The sequence below is a fragment of the Hyla sarda genome, chromosome 10 (assembly GCF_029499605.1).
Source record: "Hyla sarda isolate aHylSar1 chromosome 10, aHylSar1.hap1, whole genome shotgun sequence".
Classification (NCBI taxonomy): Eukaryota; Metazoa; Chordata; class Amphibia; order Anura; family Hylidae; genus Hyla; species Hyla sarda.
In genome coordinates, this window is record NC_079198.1 from 43801224 (window position 1) to 43817887 (window position 16664).

The following is a 16664-nucleotide window of genomic DNA, read 5'->3' on the forward strand; positions in this document are numbered from 1 at the left end:
CAAACCAGTAAAAAATTAATAAATGAAATTTTAAAAAATAAAAATTTCCTGAACAAGATAATGTCCAGGGTATAGAGCAGACCTTATTTGAAATGAAATACAGTGCTGTACATAGTATCTCCCTGCTGCTTTCAGCTAGTTGATGCGGTTTTCACACATGGGTTGCCTTTACAAACTGTTTTTCTATGGTATTTGTTTTTAGCGCGCCCTGCCGGACTGTTTGTAGTCTTTCGCCCTCCCGCATCGCTTTCATCTGCAGTCTGTCCTCTAAACAGCACATTACTCCCAGAGCTAAGCTTTCAGGAAGTGCTGAGTGGTAAGGCCGGGCTGACACAGAAGTAGACAAGGACTGAGCGGAGGACTTAGCTGAAGGCCGGCGGGCTGCTCTGGTAACTGAGGGGGAAGGGGAGGAGGTTAAAGTGCCTCCAGACTTCACTGTCTAATCTGGAGTTTATGTTAAACTTTCCTTTTTCTTCCATTTATTGACTGTGATAAGTTCTGAGCAGCTTTCCATGTCTTGACTCTTCTCCCATTCTGTATTTGCTTAATCGAATTGTGGTAATGAAAGAGATAGAACAGTGTTTGTCAGATGTAGCGTAGCAGAGCGAACTTTGTTGTTTGTCTGTGTAGACACCTTTTACATTACACATCTGTGGACTCTGTGTAGATGTCGAATCTGAAGAGCCAGCTCCATGATTTTGTCCTTCAAATGTGAGACTAAGTTTAAAGGTGCCAAAAATAATCATACACTGAATGATGGGGAAACTGGAGGTTCCCTTTTGTAAGGCCAGGAGGATGATCAGTAGAATCCATCCTGTGTTTATTTGCATTGAATCAGGACAACCTTGATCAACAGGCAGGATCAAAATCAGGTCAGAAACCATGTCAAAAAATGCTACTGAAAGAATAGTAGATGCTTGGAACAAACTGTCAGCAGATATGGTTGGTAAATCCACAGTAAGGGTGCATTCACATCCCGATTTTGCCATACTGTTTTTATTTTTTTTTATTTTTTAAGGAAAACATATGCTTCAAAAACTGTCAAAACAGTATGCAATCTCATGCTCCTAATTTAAACTGTATACGGTTTTAAACCAATCCGGTTGCATCAGTTTTTGCAAAGAAAAGCGACACTTTCTTGCAACAAATTTCAGATTGTTTTATTGAAATTCCAAGGACAGTAGGTGTGGTTTTCCATGTGCAAGAAACAGATGTATCCCAAAAACCGTATGCCACTGTAGACCCATCCGTTTTTTCATTTACTTCAATGTTAAAAAAAAACAAAACATACGGTTTGTATACAGTTTTTAAACAGGACACAAAACCGTAGTAGACTGCAGTTTTGTGTATGGTAAAAAAAAATATACGGTTGTATACGGTTTTACTTTAAAAAAAAAAAAAAAGATATAGGAACTGTATAGCAAAATCTGGGTGGGGATGCACCTTAAGAGTGTGTTCGCACAGCATAATGTTTGTGTAGAATTCTGCATAAATATTCCGCACAAACATTCCACAGCAGTCTTGTTGATTTTAATGAAATTCTGCTGCACTGTTCACATGGCAGAATTTCATTTAGATTATGATTTTTGGCGTCCACAGAAAGAAAAGTCATGTCTATTCTTTCTGCAGATTCCGCAAGGAAATGCATTGCCGTCTATGAGATGGCACATTTATCAACGGTCCTAGCACTGAAATTTTACGTGCGGACATTCTACCATGTGAACATAGCCTAAGTGATAACCTGCTTGGGATAAACACATACTCCTATTAAGATAAAATGAAATAATATAAGGACAGATTATATGGACTGCAAACAGATCCAATATCAGCAGTAGTAGTAAACTAACTTGTCCCTTTATTGACAGGGATACAACAATAAAACAAAATAAAAATAAAGGATAAAAAGCAAGACGTGTTTTGGGGGTGAATTCCCCCTTTTGAATTGCATACAGAAGTAAATGCATCTCTTGCTTTTACCTCTATGCAATTGCAACCTTCTTGCTTCGTTTTATTTGGGACTATCTCATAGAGGAGGCAAGGAAGCTCAGAACTCTGGTTCTTGCCTTCATTGTGCAAAGGGGGTTAATTACCATATTAGCAGCGGTGGCTTATATAGCGTGTATCTCCTGACACAACAGATCCAGGTGAATGATGCATCATTTAACTTGATTCACCTGCACTATACTCCTGTGTTTTGGGTTTAGTGTGGGTGCACCAGCTGTCTGTTTCCATTAAAGAGGTACTACCGTGCTGACAACGTATCCCCACCGGTGGGGACCCCCGCAATCTCGCACGCAGCACCACGCTCTCATCAGGCCCTGGAGCGAACATCGCTCCGGGTCTGATGACTGCTGATCAGGGGGCCGAAGTATCATGACGTAATGGCTCTGCCCCCATGTGACATCACGCTCCGCCCCCTCAATGTAAGTCTATGGCAGGGGGCAAGACAGCTGTCTCGCCCCTGCAATAGACTTGCATTGAGGGGGCGGAGTGTGACGTCACATGGGGGCGGAGCTGTGACGTCACGATCACCGGCCGTGTCATCAGACCGGGAGCGGATGTTTGCTCCGGGACCTGATGAGAGCGGGGTGCTGCGTGCAAGAGCGCGGGGGTCCCCAGCGGCAGGACCCCGCGTGATCAGGCAACTTATCCCCTACCCTTTAGATAGGGGATAAGTTGTCAGCACGGTAGTACCCCTTTAAACGGGGTTGTGTGGTAACAAAATCATTTTTAGAAAGAACCTTGTGTGCTGCAGAAATAAACGCTCCCTTGTGCTGTCTTCATCCCTCTTCTGTTGATGTGCTGACCCGGCAGAAAATGTTGTGTTAGCCAATCACTGGCTAAGGCTGTTCACTGCTGTAGCTGCTGATTGGTTGAGCAGGCAGTTCCTGCACGGTCAGCATATGGCTGGAGCAGGTGAGCATACTTTATTTAACCCCTTAAATGGGTATTCTGGCTTTGCACATTTTATCCCCTATCCAGAGGATAGGGAATAAGATGTCTGATCACGGGGGGCTTCCGCTGGGACCCCCCACGATCTCCCTACAGCACCTGCATTATGTGCGGAACTGTGTCTCCAGGCTCGGAAACCGAAAGTTGCAAAATGCAGATTTTGAATTTTCTCCTTTGCTTTGCTGCTATTCCTGTGAAACACCTAAAGGGTTAACACACTTATTGAATGTCATTTTGAATACTTTGAGGGGTGCAGTTTTTATAATGGATAATTGATGGGGTATTTCTAACATAAGGACCCTTAAAATCCACTTCAAAACTGAACTGGTCCCTGAAAATTTCCGATTGGAAAATAGGAAAATTGCTGCTGAACTTTGCTGAACTTCCAAAAGCAAAAACGTGTCAACTTTATAATGAAAACATAAAGTAGACATATTTTGTATGTGAATCAATATAGAATTTATTTGGTTTATTTTCCTTACAGGCAGAGAGCTTCAAGGTTATAAAAATGCTAAATTTTCAAATTTTTCATGAAATTTTGGAATTTTTCACTAAGAAATTATTCAAGTATTGGCAAAAATGTACCACTATGTTAAAGGAGAATATGTCACGTAAAAACATGCTCGAAATCAAATTCATAAGTAAAAGCATCACAGAGTTATTAATGCTTAAAGTGACAGTGGTCAGATGTGTAAAAACACTCTGGTCCTTAACCTGTTAAGGACCAAGGGCGTACAGGTACGCCTTTGCTCCCTGGTACTTAAGGACCAAGGGCGTACCTGTACGCCCGTGGGAATTTCGGTCCCTGCCGTGCCGGTCGGGGATCGGACCGGGGTGACTGCTGATATCGATCAGCAGGCACCCCGTGCAAATGCCCAGGGGGGGTCATCAGATCCCCCCCCCCCCCCATGTCGGCGATCGGGTCAAATCGCAAGTGAATTCACACTTGCGATTTGCACGATTCTGGGTCATTACGTGTCTATGGGGACCCGGAATATAAGGGGGATCGCGGTTGTCTAAGACACCCACGATCACCCTGAAGGGATAGGAAGGAGGTCGCAGGGGTGCTGCCCCTCCTATCCCTACTATTGGGTGTGTAGAAGCAACGTCCAATAGCAGATCGGGGGCAGCGGGGTTAACTTTCGTTTTCCCCGTTCTGCCCACCCACAATAGGCGGGGCAGGACAGGGAAATGACAGAGGACCGGCGCCGAATATCCACTTACCCTGCGGGCGACGATCGGTGTCAGAGATCAGCGGGCAGCATGTCGTGCTGCTGGCTCCCTGGATCCGACGGAAGCCGGTAAGTTGCCTAGCAACATCTGGAGGGCAATAGTCTGAGACCACTATACAGATGTTGCAAAACTACAACTCCCAGCATGCCCAGACACCTGTCATGCTGGGATTTGTAGTTTTGCAACAGCTGGAGGGCTGCAGGTTGGATATCACTGTGCAGTGAACTGTGGCCCTCTAGAGCAGTGTTTCCCAACCAGGGTGCCTCCAGATATTGCGAAACTACAACTCCCAGCATGCCTGGACAGCCGAAGGCTGTCCAGGCATGCTGGGAGTTGTAGTTTTGCAACATCTGGAGGCACCCTGGTTGGGAAACACTGCTCTAGATCCTGCAAAACTACAACTCCCAGCATGCCCACATAGCAGTTTGCTGTCTGGGCATGCTGGGATTTGTAGTTTTGCAACATCTGGAGGTCCACAGTTTGGTGATCACTGAGCAGTGGTTTCTAAACTGTAGCCCTCCAGATGTTGCAAAACTGCAAATCATAGCAAGCCCAAACAGCAAACAGCTGTCTCGCCATGCCGGGAGTTGTAGTTGCGTACCTCCAGCTGTTGCATAACTACATCTCCCAGCATGCACTTCGGCGATCAGTACATGCTGGGAGTTGTAGCTTTGCAACAGCTGGAGGCACCCTGGTTGGAAAATACTGAGTTAGGTAATTGAACCTAACTGAAGGTTTTCCAACCAGTGTGCCCCCAGCTGTTGCAAAAGTACAACTCCCAGCATGCACGGTCTGTCAGTGCATGCTGGGAGTTGTAGTTTTGAAACAGCTGGAGGTTTTCCCCCCCATGTGAATGTACAGGGTACATTCACACAGGCAGGTTTACAGTAAGTTTCCTGCTTCAAGTATGATCTGCGGCAAATTTTTCGCCACAGCGCAAACTCATAGCGGTAAACTCACTGTAATCCTCCGCCAGTGCGAATGTACCCTAAAAACACTACACTACACTAACACATAATAAAGGGTAAAACACTACATATATATCCCCTTACACTGTCGCCCCCCCCCCCCCCTCCAATAAAAATGAAAAATGTATTGTACAGCAGTGTTTCCAAAACTGAGCCTCCAGCTGTTGCAAAACAACTCCAAGCATTTCCGGACAGCCACTGTCCAGGCATGCTGAGAGTTTAGCAACAGCTGGAGATACCCTGTTTGGGAATCACTGGCGTAGAATACCCCTATGTCCACCCCTATGCAATCCCTAATTTAGTTCTCAAATGCGCATGGAGCTCTCTCACTTCAGAGCCCTGTCGTATTTCAAGGAAACAGTTCAGTGCCACATATGGGGTATTTCCGTACTCGGGAGAAATTGCACTACAAATTTTGGGGGGCTTTTTCTCCTTTTACCCCTTATGAAAAGGAAAAGTTTGGGTCTACACCAACCTGTTGGTATAATAAAAAATATTTTTTACACTAGCATGCTGGTGTTGCCCTTTACTTTTTATTTTCACAAGAGGTAAAAGGAAAAAAAGACCCCCAAAATTTGTAACACAATTTCTCCTGAATACAGAAATACCCCATATGTGGGCGTAAAATGCTCTGTGGGCGCACAACAAGGCTTAGGAGTGAGATCGCACTATGTACTGTATTTATCGGGGTATACCACGCACCGGCCTATAACACGCACCCTCATTTTACCATGGATATTTGGGTAAAAAAAAGTTTTTTACCCAAATATCCATGGTAAAATGAGGGTGCGTGTGTGCGCGTGTATACCCCGATACACCCCCAGGCTTTCCTGGCGCCGTGCAGCGCATAGCAACGACGCAGGGGACGCACACCGGAGGCCTGAAGCAGCGTGGACCCGACCCCGGCAACAGGTAATTATGAAACCGGGGATGTGGGGAGGCAACGGGGCAGCGGCGCCGGCAATGGGTGCCGCTGCCCCTTCTCTCCCCCATTCTGTCGGCACCGCTTCTCTCCCCCTGGCTATCGGCGCCGGCAATGGGGCGCCGGCACAGATAGTCAGGGGGACAGAACGGGCAGCGGCGCCGATAGCCAGGGGGAGAGAAGGGCCGGCAGCAGGGCTCTAGACCCCAGGAAAGGCAGGGGGAGAGAAGCGGGCAGCGACGGCCTCCCTCCCCCTGCCTTTCCTGGGGGTGTATCGGCGTATAACACGCACATAGACTTTAGGCTAAAAATTTTAGCCTAAAAAGTGCGTGTTATACGCCGATAAATACGGTACATCTGAGGCCTAAACTGGTGATTTGCACAGGGGTGGCTGATTTTACAGCGGTTCTGAAATAAACGCCAAAACATAAATACCCACATATGACCCCATTTTGGAAACTACACCCCTCATGGAACATAACAAGGGGTATAGTGAACTTTAACACCCCACAGGTGTTTCAGGAATTTTCATTAAGTTGGATGGAAAAAAAATTTGTTTTCATTTTCACAAGGGAAAATAGGAAAAAAGCCCCCCAAAATTTGTAATCCCATTACTTTTGAGTAAGAACATGCCCCATATGTGTATGTAAAGTGCTCTACGGATGCACTACAAAGCTCAGAAGAGAAGGAGCGCCATTGGGATTTTGAAGAGAAAATTTGTCCGGAATTGAATGCCACGTGTGTTTACAAAGCCCCCATAGTGCCAGAACAATGGACCCCCCCACATGTGACCCCAATTTGGAAACTACACCCCTCACGGAATGTCGTAAGGGATACAGTGAGCATTTACACCCCACATGTGTCTGACAGATTTTTGGAACAGTGATCCGTGAAAATTTAAAATTTTATTTTTCATTTGCACAGCCCACTGTTCCATAGATCTGTCAAACGCCAGTGGGGTGTAAATGTTCACTGCACCCCTTATTAAATTCTGTGAGGTATGTCATTTCCAAAATGGGGTCACGTGTGGGGGTTCCACTGTTCCGGCCCCACGGGGGGCTTTGTAAACGCACATGGCCCCTGAATGTAAAAGCTCAATTGCAGTCCTTCTCTTCTGAGCATTGTAGTGTGCCAGCAGAGCACTTGACATCCACACATGGGGTATTTCCATACTCAGAAGAAATGTGGTTACAAATTTTGGGGGGCATTTTCTCCTATTACCCCTTGTAAAAATATAAAATTTGGCCCCAAAAAACGGCAACATTTATTTTCATTTACACATCCGGCTTTAACAAAAAGTCGTCAAACACCTGCGGAGTGTTAAGGCTCACTGTACCCCTTGTTAAGTTCCTTGAGGGGTGTTGTTTCCAAAATAGTATGCTATGTGTTTTTTTTTTTTTTTTGCTTTTCTGGCACCATAGGGGCTTCCTAAATGCAACATTCCCCCCAAAAAAACCATTTCAGCTAAATTTGCTTTCCAAATGCCAAATGTGACTCCTTCTCTTGTAAGCATTGTAGTTCGCCAGCAGAGCATTTTACATCCTAACTTGGGGTATTTCCATACTCAGAAGAGATGGGGTTACCAATTTTGGGGCGCATTTTCTCCCATTACCCTTTGTAAAAATTGACAATTTTGGGGAAAAAACACTTTAGTGAGAGAACTTTTTTTTTTTTTTTCCCATTTACACATCCGACTTTAACAAAAAGTCGTCAAACACCTGTGGGGTGTTAAGGCTGACTGCACCCCTTGTTACGTGCCTTGTGGGGTGTTTTTTCCAAAATAGTATGCTAAGTGTTTTTTTTTTGCTGTTCTGGCACCATAGGGGCTTCCTAAATGTCACATGCCCCTTAAAAAACATTTCAGTAAAACTCACTCTCCAAAATCCCATTGTTGCTCCTTCCCTTTTGAGCCCTCTGCTGCGCTCGCCGAGCACTTCACATACACATGAGGTATTTCCGTACTCAAGAGAAATTGGGTTACAAATTTTGAGGGGCTATTTCTCCTTTTACCCCTTGTAAAGATTCAAAAATTTGATCTACAAGAACATGCGACTGTAAAAAATTAAGATTTTGAATTTTCTCCTTCACTTTGCTGCTATTCCTGTGAAACACCTAAAGGGTTAACACATTTCTGAATGTCATTTTGAATACTTTGGGTGCAGTTTTTATAATGGGGTAATTTATGGGGTATTTCTAATAAGAAAGCCCTTCAAATCCACTTCAAACCTGAACTGGTCTCTGAAAAATTCCGATTTTGAAAATTTTGTGAAAAATTTGAAAATTGCTGCTGAACTTTGAAGCCCTCTGATGTCTTCCAGAAGTTAAAACATGTTAACTTTATGATGCAAACATAAAGTAGACATATTGTATATGTGAATCATTATATAATTTATTTGGAATGTCTATTGTCCTTACAAGCAGAGAGCTTCAAAGTTAGAAAAATGGAATTGGAATTTACCACTAACATAATATGTCACAAAAAAAACTATCTCTGAATCAGAATGAAAAGTAAAAGCATCCCAGAGTTATTAATGCTTGAAGTGACAGTGGTCAAAATTGCAAAAAATGCTCCAGTCCTTAGGGTTATAATGGGCTCCGTCCCCAAGAGGTTAAGGACTCGGACAATTTTATTTTTACCCTTTTCGGTTTTTCCTCCTCGCCTTCAAAAAATCATAATTCTTTTATATTTTCATCCACAGGCTAGTATGAGGGCTTGTTTTTTGCGCGACCAGTTGTCTGTTGTTATGCCATCACTCACTTTACCATAAAATGTATGGTGCAACCAAAAAAATACTACTTGTGTGGGTAAATTAAAAAGAAATCCGCAATTTAGCTAATTTTTGAAGGTTTCGTTTTCACGCCGTACAAATGACATGTGTTCTTTATTCTTTGGGTCAATACAATTAAATTGGTACCCATGATAACATACTTTTCTGTTACTGTTGTGCTTAAAAAAAAATCGCAAACTGTTTAACCAAATTAGTACGTTTAACCCCTTAAGGACGCAGGACGTACTCAAACAGCCCCTTTTCCGAGTCCTTAAGGACTCAGGACGTTTGAGTACGTCCTGTCAAATCCCGGCCCCCCGCCGCTAGCTGGAGGGGAGCCGGTGCCCGATGCCTGCTGAAATCGTTCAGCAGGCATCGGGGCATATCGCCCAGGGGGGTCATGATGACCCCCCCCCCCCCCATGTCGGCGATGGCCACAGATCGCAGGACAATTCAGTCCAGCTATCTGCGGCAGATCCCGGGTCAATCGGGTCTCCAGTTACCCAGAATTACAGGCTGTTCGGGGCCATCTCTGACGGCCCCGAACAGCCATAGCCTGCAGGGGTGAGGTGGCACTGGCCACCTCACGATCGCCCTGATTCGTCGGCCGGTTTCCCCGGCCGACCAATCAGGGCTCCTGCTGTGGGTGTCACTCCCGCAACCCGCTCCGCCCCTCTTCCGGAGGACGTGAGCGGGTGCGGGACGTGCACCCCGGGAGCTGGGGACCCCGATCCCCGGCGTCAATGTTGGGATCGGGGCCCCAGGAGCAGCGGCGACGACGACGAGGGAATGGCCTGATGCGGCGTGAATCGTTGGTGGTGAGTGACAGCCTCCTGCTGTTGCTTAGCAACAGCTCCCAGCATGCAAAAAGGGCATGCTGGGAGCTGTAGTTATGCAACAGCAGGAGGCAGACCACCACAACTCCCAGCATGCCCTTATGGGCATGCTGGGACTTATAATTTTGCAACAGCTGGAGGCACATTTTTTCTATGGAAAAGTGTACCTTCAGCTGTTGTGTAACTACAACTCCCAGCTTGCACAAACAGCTAAAGTGCATGCTGGGAGTTGTAGTGGTGCATCTGCTGGTTGCATAACTACAACTCCCAGCATGCCCGTTGGCTGTCGGTGACTGCTCAGAGTTGTAGTTTTGCAACAGCTGAAGGCACACTGAGTTAAGTTGCAAACCAGTATGTCTCCAGCTGTTGCATAACTACAAGACCCAGCATGCCCTTCCTCTGTCCGTACATGCTGGGGGTTGTAGCTTTTGCAACAGCTGAAGGCACACTGGTTGCAAAACACTGAGTTTGTTACCAAACTCGGTGTTTCACAACCAGTGTGCCTCCAGCTGTTGCAAAACTACAACTCCCAGCATGCACTGATAGACCGTACATGCTGGGAGTTGTAGTTTTGCAACAGCTGGATGTTCCCCCGCCCCCCCCCCCCAATGTGAATGTACAGGGTACACTCACATGGGCAGAGGTTTACAGTAAGTATCCAGCTGCAAGTTTGAGCTGCGGCAGCTCAAACTGCCAGTGAGAAACTGCTGTGAACCCCCGCCTTTGCTACTGTACCCTAAAAACACTACACGAACACAAAATAAAATAAAAAGTAAAAAACACAGCCCCCCTCCCCTCCCCAATAAAAATGAAAAACGTCTGGTACGCCACTGTTTCCAAAATGGAGCCTCCAGCTGTTGCAAAACAACTACTCCCAGTATTACCAGACAGCCACTGACTGTCCAGGCATGCTGGGAGTTTTACAACAGCTGGAGGCACCCTGTTTGGGAATCACTGGCGTAGAATACCCCTATGTCCACCCCTATGCAATCCCTAATTTAGGCCTCAAATGCGCATGGCGCTCTCACTTTGGAGCCCAGTCGTATTTCAAGGCAACAGTGTAGGGCCACATATGGGGTATCACCGTACTCGGGAGAAATTGTGTTACAAATTTTGGGGAGTATTTTCTGCTATTACCCTTTTTAAAAATGTAAAATTTTTGGGAAAAGAAGCATTTTAGGTAAAAAAAATTTTTTTTTTTTACATATGCAAAAGTCGGGAAACACCTGTGGGGTATTAAGGTTCACTTTACCCCTTGTTACGTTCCCCGAGGGGTCTAGTTTCCAAAATATAATGCCATGTGTTTTTTTTTTGCTGTTCTGGCACCATAGGGGCTTCCTAAATGCGGCATGCCCCCAGAGCAAAATTTGCTTTCAAAAACCCTAATGTGACTCCTTCTCTTCTGAGACCTGTAGTGCGCCAGCAGAGCACTTTTCACCCCCATATGGGGTGTTTTCTGAATCGGGAGAAATTGGGCTTAAAATTTGGGGTGGTATTTTCTGCTATTACCCTTTTTAAAAATGTAAACTTTTGGGAAACCAAGCATTTAAGCGAAATTTTTTAATTTTTTTTTTACATATGCAAAAGTCGTGAATCACCTGTGGGGTATTAAGGTTTACTTTACCACTTGTTATGTTCACCGAGGGGTCTAGTTTCCAAAATGGTATGCCATGTGGGGTTTTTTGCTGTTCTGGCACCATAGGGGCTTCCTAAAGGTGACATGCCCCCCAAAAACCATTTGTCGCTCCTTCCCTTCTGAGCCCTCTACTGTGCCCGCCGAACAATTAACATAGACATATGAGGTACCGTATATACTCGAGTATAAGCCGACCCGAGTATAAGCCGAGACCCCTAATTTCAACCTAAAATCCCAGGAAAAGTTATTGATTCGAGTATAAGCCTAGGGTGGGAAATACATTATCCCACCCTGTCATCATCCAGACCCGTCATTAACATCCTCATCAGCATCACCGCCTGTCATCATCCAGATCCTCATCATCATCACCTGTCATCCCACACATCCCCCCTTCATCATCCCCTTGTCATCATCCCACACATCCCCCCTTCATCATCCCCTTGTCATCATCCCACACATCCCCCCCCTTCATCATCCCCTTGTCATCATCCCACACATCCCCTCTTCATCATCCCCTTGTCATCATCCCACACATCCCCCCTTCATCATCCCCTTGTCATCATCCCACACCCCCCCTTCATCATCCTCTTCTCATCATCCGCCCTCAGTGGTCTTCAACCTGCGGACCTCCAGAGGTTTCAAAACTACAACTCCCAGCAAGCCAGGGCAGCCATCGGCTGTCCAGGCTTGCTGGGAGTTGTAGTTTTGAAACCTCCGGAGGTCCGCAGGTTGAAGACCTCTGCGGCCTTCGACATCATCCAGCCCCCTTTCACCCCCTTTAGTTCTGTACAGTCCGGTGGGATAGTGGTTCCGGGCTGCCATCTTCACTGGGGTGCTCTTCTCCGCGCTTCCGGCCTGGAATAGAGGCGTTGCCTTGACAATGACGCAGAAGTACGTTGGCAATGAACGCACCTCTGCGTCGTTGTCAAGGCAACGTGACTATTCTGAGGCCGGGCCCGAAGCGCTTAGAAGAGGCCTCCCCGGTGAAGATAGCAGCCCGGAACCACTATCCCACCGGACCACCTCCTCTCCGGACAGCCCTGCAGGACCGGACCAGCGCCGAGCGGAGGTGAGTACTGTACAGAACTAAAGGGGGGTGAGAGGGGGCTGGATGATGTCGAAGGCCGCAGTGGTCTTCAACCTGCGGACCTCCGGAGGTTTCAAAACTACAACTCCCAGACGATGGCTGCCCGGGCTTGCTGGGAGTTGTAGTTTTGAAACCTCTGGAGGTCCGCAGGTTGAAGACCACTGCGGGTGGAGAGTTCACTCGAGTATAAGCCGAGGGGGGTGTTTTCAGCACGAAAAATCGTGCTGAAAAACTCGGCTTATACTCGAGTATATACGGTATGTGCTTACTCGAGAAAAAAAGGGTTTCAAATACAAGTAAAAATTATCTCCTTTTTACCCCTTGCAAAAATTCTAAAATTGGGTCTACAAAAACATGCGAGTGTAAAAAAGGAAGATTGTGAATTTTCTCCTTCACTTTGCTGCTATTCCTGTGAAACACCTAAAGGGTTAAAACGCTGACTGAATGTCATTTTTGAATACTTTGGGGGGGGGGGGGGTGCAGTTTTTATAATGGGGTAATTTATGGGGTATTTCTAATATGAAGGCCCTTCAAATCCACTTCAAACCTGAACTGGTCCCTGAAATATATCGAGTTTCAAAATTTTGTGAAAAATTGGGAAATTGCTGCTGAACTTTGAAGCCCTCTGGTGTCTTCCAAAAGTAAAAACACGTAAATTTTATGATGCAAACATAAAGTAGACATATTTTATATGTGAATAAAAAAAAAATATTTGGAATATCCATTTTCCTTACAAGCAGAGAGCTTCAAAGTTAGAAAAATGCAAAATTTTCAAATTTTTCATAAAATTTTGGGATTTTTCACCAAGAAAGGATGCAAGTTACCACAAAATTTTACCACTATGTTAAAGTAGAATATGTCACGAAAAAACAATCTCGGAATCAGAATGATAACTAAAAGCATTCCAGAGTTATTAATGTTTAAAGTAACAGTGGTCAGAATTGCAAAAAATGGTCCTTAAGGTGAAAAAGGGCTCAGTCCTTAAGCGGTTAAAATCCCCCTATTTTGAACCTATAACTTTTTCATTTTTCCGTATAAGCGGCGGTATGAGGGCTCATGTTTTGCGCCATATAAAACTTTTAATACATTTTTTATTAATCTTTTTGGGAATATAATGTTATAAAAAAGCAGATATTTTGGACTTTTTTTTTTTTTTTTTTTAACGTTCACGCCATTCACCGTACGGTATCATTAACATTTTATTTTAATAGTTGGTATTTTTACGCACGCGGCAATAACAAATATGTATATACTTATATTTTTTTTATTTTTTTACACTTTTTGTGGGTGAAATAGGGAAAATGGGACAATTTACGTTTTTATTGGGGGAGAGTTTTTTCAAATTTTTTCTTTTTTTTACATTTTTTTTACTTTTTATGCAGAGGACCATAGAAGAGAGGCGGACTCAGAGCAATCTGTCAATTATTACAGGTACTACTATTCCTATCATGGAACAGTGTGTTCCATGCTGGGAGTAGTAGTACTACCTAAAAAATTTTAAAGAAAAAGAAAAAAAGGGAAAAACACACATTATTGTCGGCTAAATTTTTAATGCCCTGTCCGCACACACAAATTGATCCCTGTTTAAAAATGTATAAAAATGTTGTTATAAAATAGATAAATTTCCTTAAATACAATTTTTTCCATCACTACTGTACCTTTTATAATGTTACCCTACAAAAAATTTTTGAACAAAGGTATCTCAATCACTTTTTTGTATCGCTAAAGACCAGAAAAGAATAAAAACCGCCTGCAAAAATGCCAAAGTTAAAACCCACATGGCATTTTTCTTGGCGTTTTTTTACTAACATAGACTTCTATGGGAGAAAAACACCACGATTTCAGGAAAACATAAACCATAGGCTCAACATACTGCAATTTTGCAAAACCGCCACGGAGCTGAAAATTTTTTTGCGATTTCTCATTGATTTTCAGCTAACATCTGGCTGCAGCGTTTTCCCCTAAAAAAAAAAAAAAAAAAAAATAAGCCTTTCAGTTTTGTTAAACATGTTGATCTAGTTTGTGAACTTGCTGGTTTTGGTATTAGCGGTGATTGCTATACATATTAAGAGTATGCAGTTACTCATATTCTTCTGACCACACCCTGGCTATATATAAGATGTATAAATGCAGGGTGTAGTTTCAAAAAAATAGTCAGCTGTTATTGCCATGAAGACCTGTAATTTAATGGCTGTTTTGCAGAGAAAATAAAGACTATGGGGGAATGTATCATTGTATATAGAGCTTTTTTTTTAATTGAATTTATTAACTGAGTTTTTTTTATTTATTTTTTTAATGCAAAAAAATGTGCAAATGCACTTTTCTAGCACAAATAAACACCACCTCGGAGGACAGGTACCAAAGTGTTCTAAAGCATCTGAGAATTATATTAACTATTTTGGGACAGTTGGGACTACTACTCCCACCATGGACAGACTCTGCCCATGATGGGAGTTAAAGTACAGGGACTGAGGGGCAGATTTCACCGGGTCATTCTCCAGAGACCCGTTGCGATCCGCATTTATTAACTGTAAAAGCCAGCGGCACATGCGGCTACACTGTGTTGCCAGCTCCTGTATACACTGTCACATTTCATAATCATCGCCGGGAAGACGGGAGCTTTGATTGGTTAATAGCTATTAACCAATCAGAGCTCCCGTCTCCCGGCGACGGCAATTATGAATTATGAGCAGTGTATGCAGGAGGCGATGGGCAGCGCAGTGTAGCCGCATGGTACGCCGGCTTTTACAGTTAATAAATGCGGATTGCAGCAGGTCTCTGGAGAATGACGCAATGCGATCGGCCCCTCAGCCCCTGTACTATAACTCCCATCATGGGCAGAGTCTGTCCCATGATGGGAGTAGTTGTAGTACCGCAGCACTGAGGGATGGCACTTGCCCATCCCCCGGCTGCGGGACTTTTAGGACTACTAATTAAATCATGGACAGACTCCGTCCATGATGGGAGTTATAGTCCAGGAAGTGAGGTGCAGATCGCAGCAGGTCATTCTCCAGAGACCCACTGCGATCCGCATTTATTAAGTTAACAATCCGGCGGCACACACGGCTGCACTGCGCTGCCTGCTGGCTCCAGGCTCCTGTATACATCTCTAATAATTCAGGACCGTCTGCGATCTGCATTTATTAACTGTAAAAGCCGGCGGCACATGTGGCTACACTGCGCTGCCCACCGGTTCCTGTATACACAGCTCATAATTCATAATCCCTGCAGCCAGGAGACAGGAGCTCTGATTGGTGCATAGCTATTCACCAATCAGAGCTCCCGTCTCCCGGACAGGGATTATGAAATGTGACAGCTAGAGATGAGCGAATCGAAGCAGACGCACACAAATTCGTTATGAATTTCAAGATTTATTCGATTCGCAAGAAATGCGAATATCGCCACGATTCTATAGCGCGAATCATTTCATTAAACTCCGTTTTACAGCGTTCCAGGCTCCAGGACACCTAAAATGGTGGATCCACATGTCATTACATGGGGCAGGGGATGCTGGGAAGGCGGGAATGCAAGGCAGGAAGCGAGGTAGGCATGATGACCCTGAATCACATGCAGGATGCAGCCTATCAGCATTCATTGACCCCTGTGATGTCACAGCCCTATATAATCGGCAGTCATCTTGTGGCTGCTCATTTCATGCCATATACACTGCAGAGACAGGATGGACTGTGTGTGTTAAACAGGGATGCTGAATTGATCATACCGCAGCGTTCCACTGCCAACTGCTAGTTAAATCAGCATTATGGACAGAGAGAAGTACAGTGCTTGTTGTCACTTAGAAGGATTTTGATGCCAGCCATTAAGCTCCCAGTCACTTCATTCAGCATTTTCGTTGCCTCATATATATCAAGAAGCTGCCTGAACTTCATGAACCTTATCACAGGAGGCAGGAATGATTTTTTCAGCACAATTTTGTGTATTATTTCCACAAGAAATCATCTGCTGCTTATACTAGTCTGTAGACGGTATAAAAACCAGTTCACACCATTCTTAACACTCTGTGACAGAGTGAAATTTAGGGTTTAATCCCCTGCTGCTGTGCATAAATAATTTTTTTCAGACTGTAGTGCATTTGTCTGCCCTCATACTTGCATACCACATACCTACATCAAAGCAGGCTACTATTTTGTATCTGTGGGAAAGTCCAGGCAAAAGTACTCACCGGCTGGTGTTTTACAAAAATACTGCGATTTTTGGAGTATTGTAGCGCATTTTTTTTGCCCTCGTACGTGCATACCGCATAC

General features: G+C 44.6%; 1 protein-coding gene across 1 annotated transcript in view; it reads left to right on the plus strand.

Moving 5' to 3' along the window:
• Positions 1 to 248: 248 nt before the first annotated feature.
• Positions 249 to 16664, plus strand: part of NLRX1 (NLR family member X1) — a 301404-nt gene continuing 284988 nt past the window's right edge. The window contains exon 1 of the mRNA XM_056541804.1: positions 249 to 389. The gene's annotated coding sequence lies outside the window, so the exon portion shown is untranslated. The remainder of the gene's footprint in view (positions 390 to 16664) is intronic.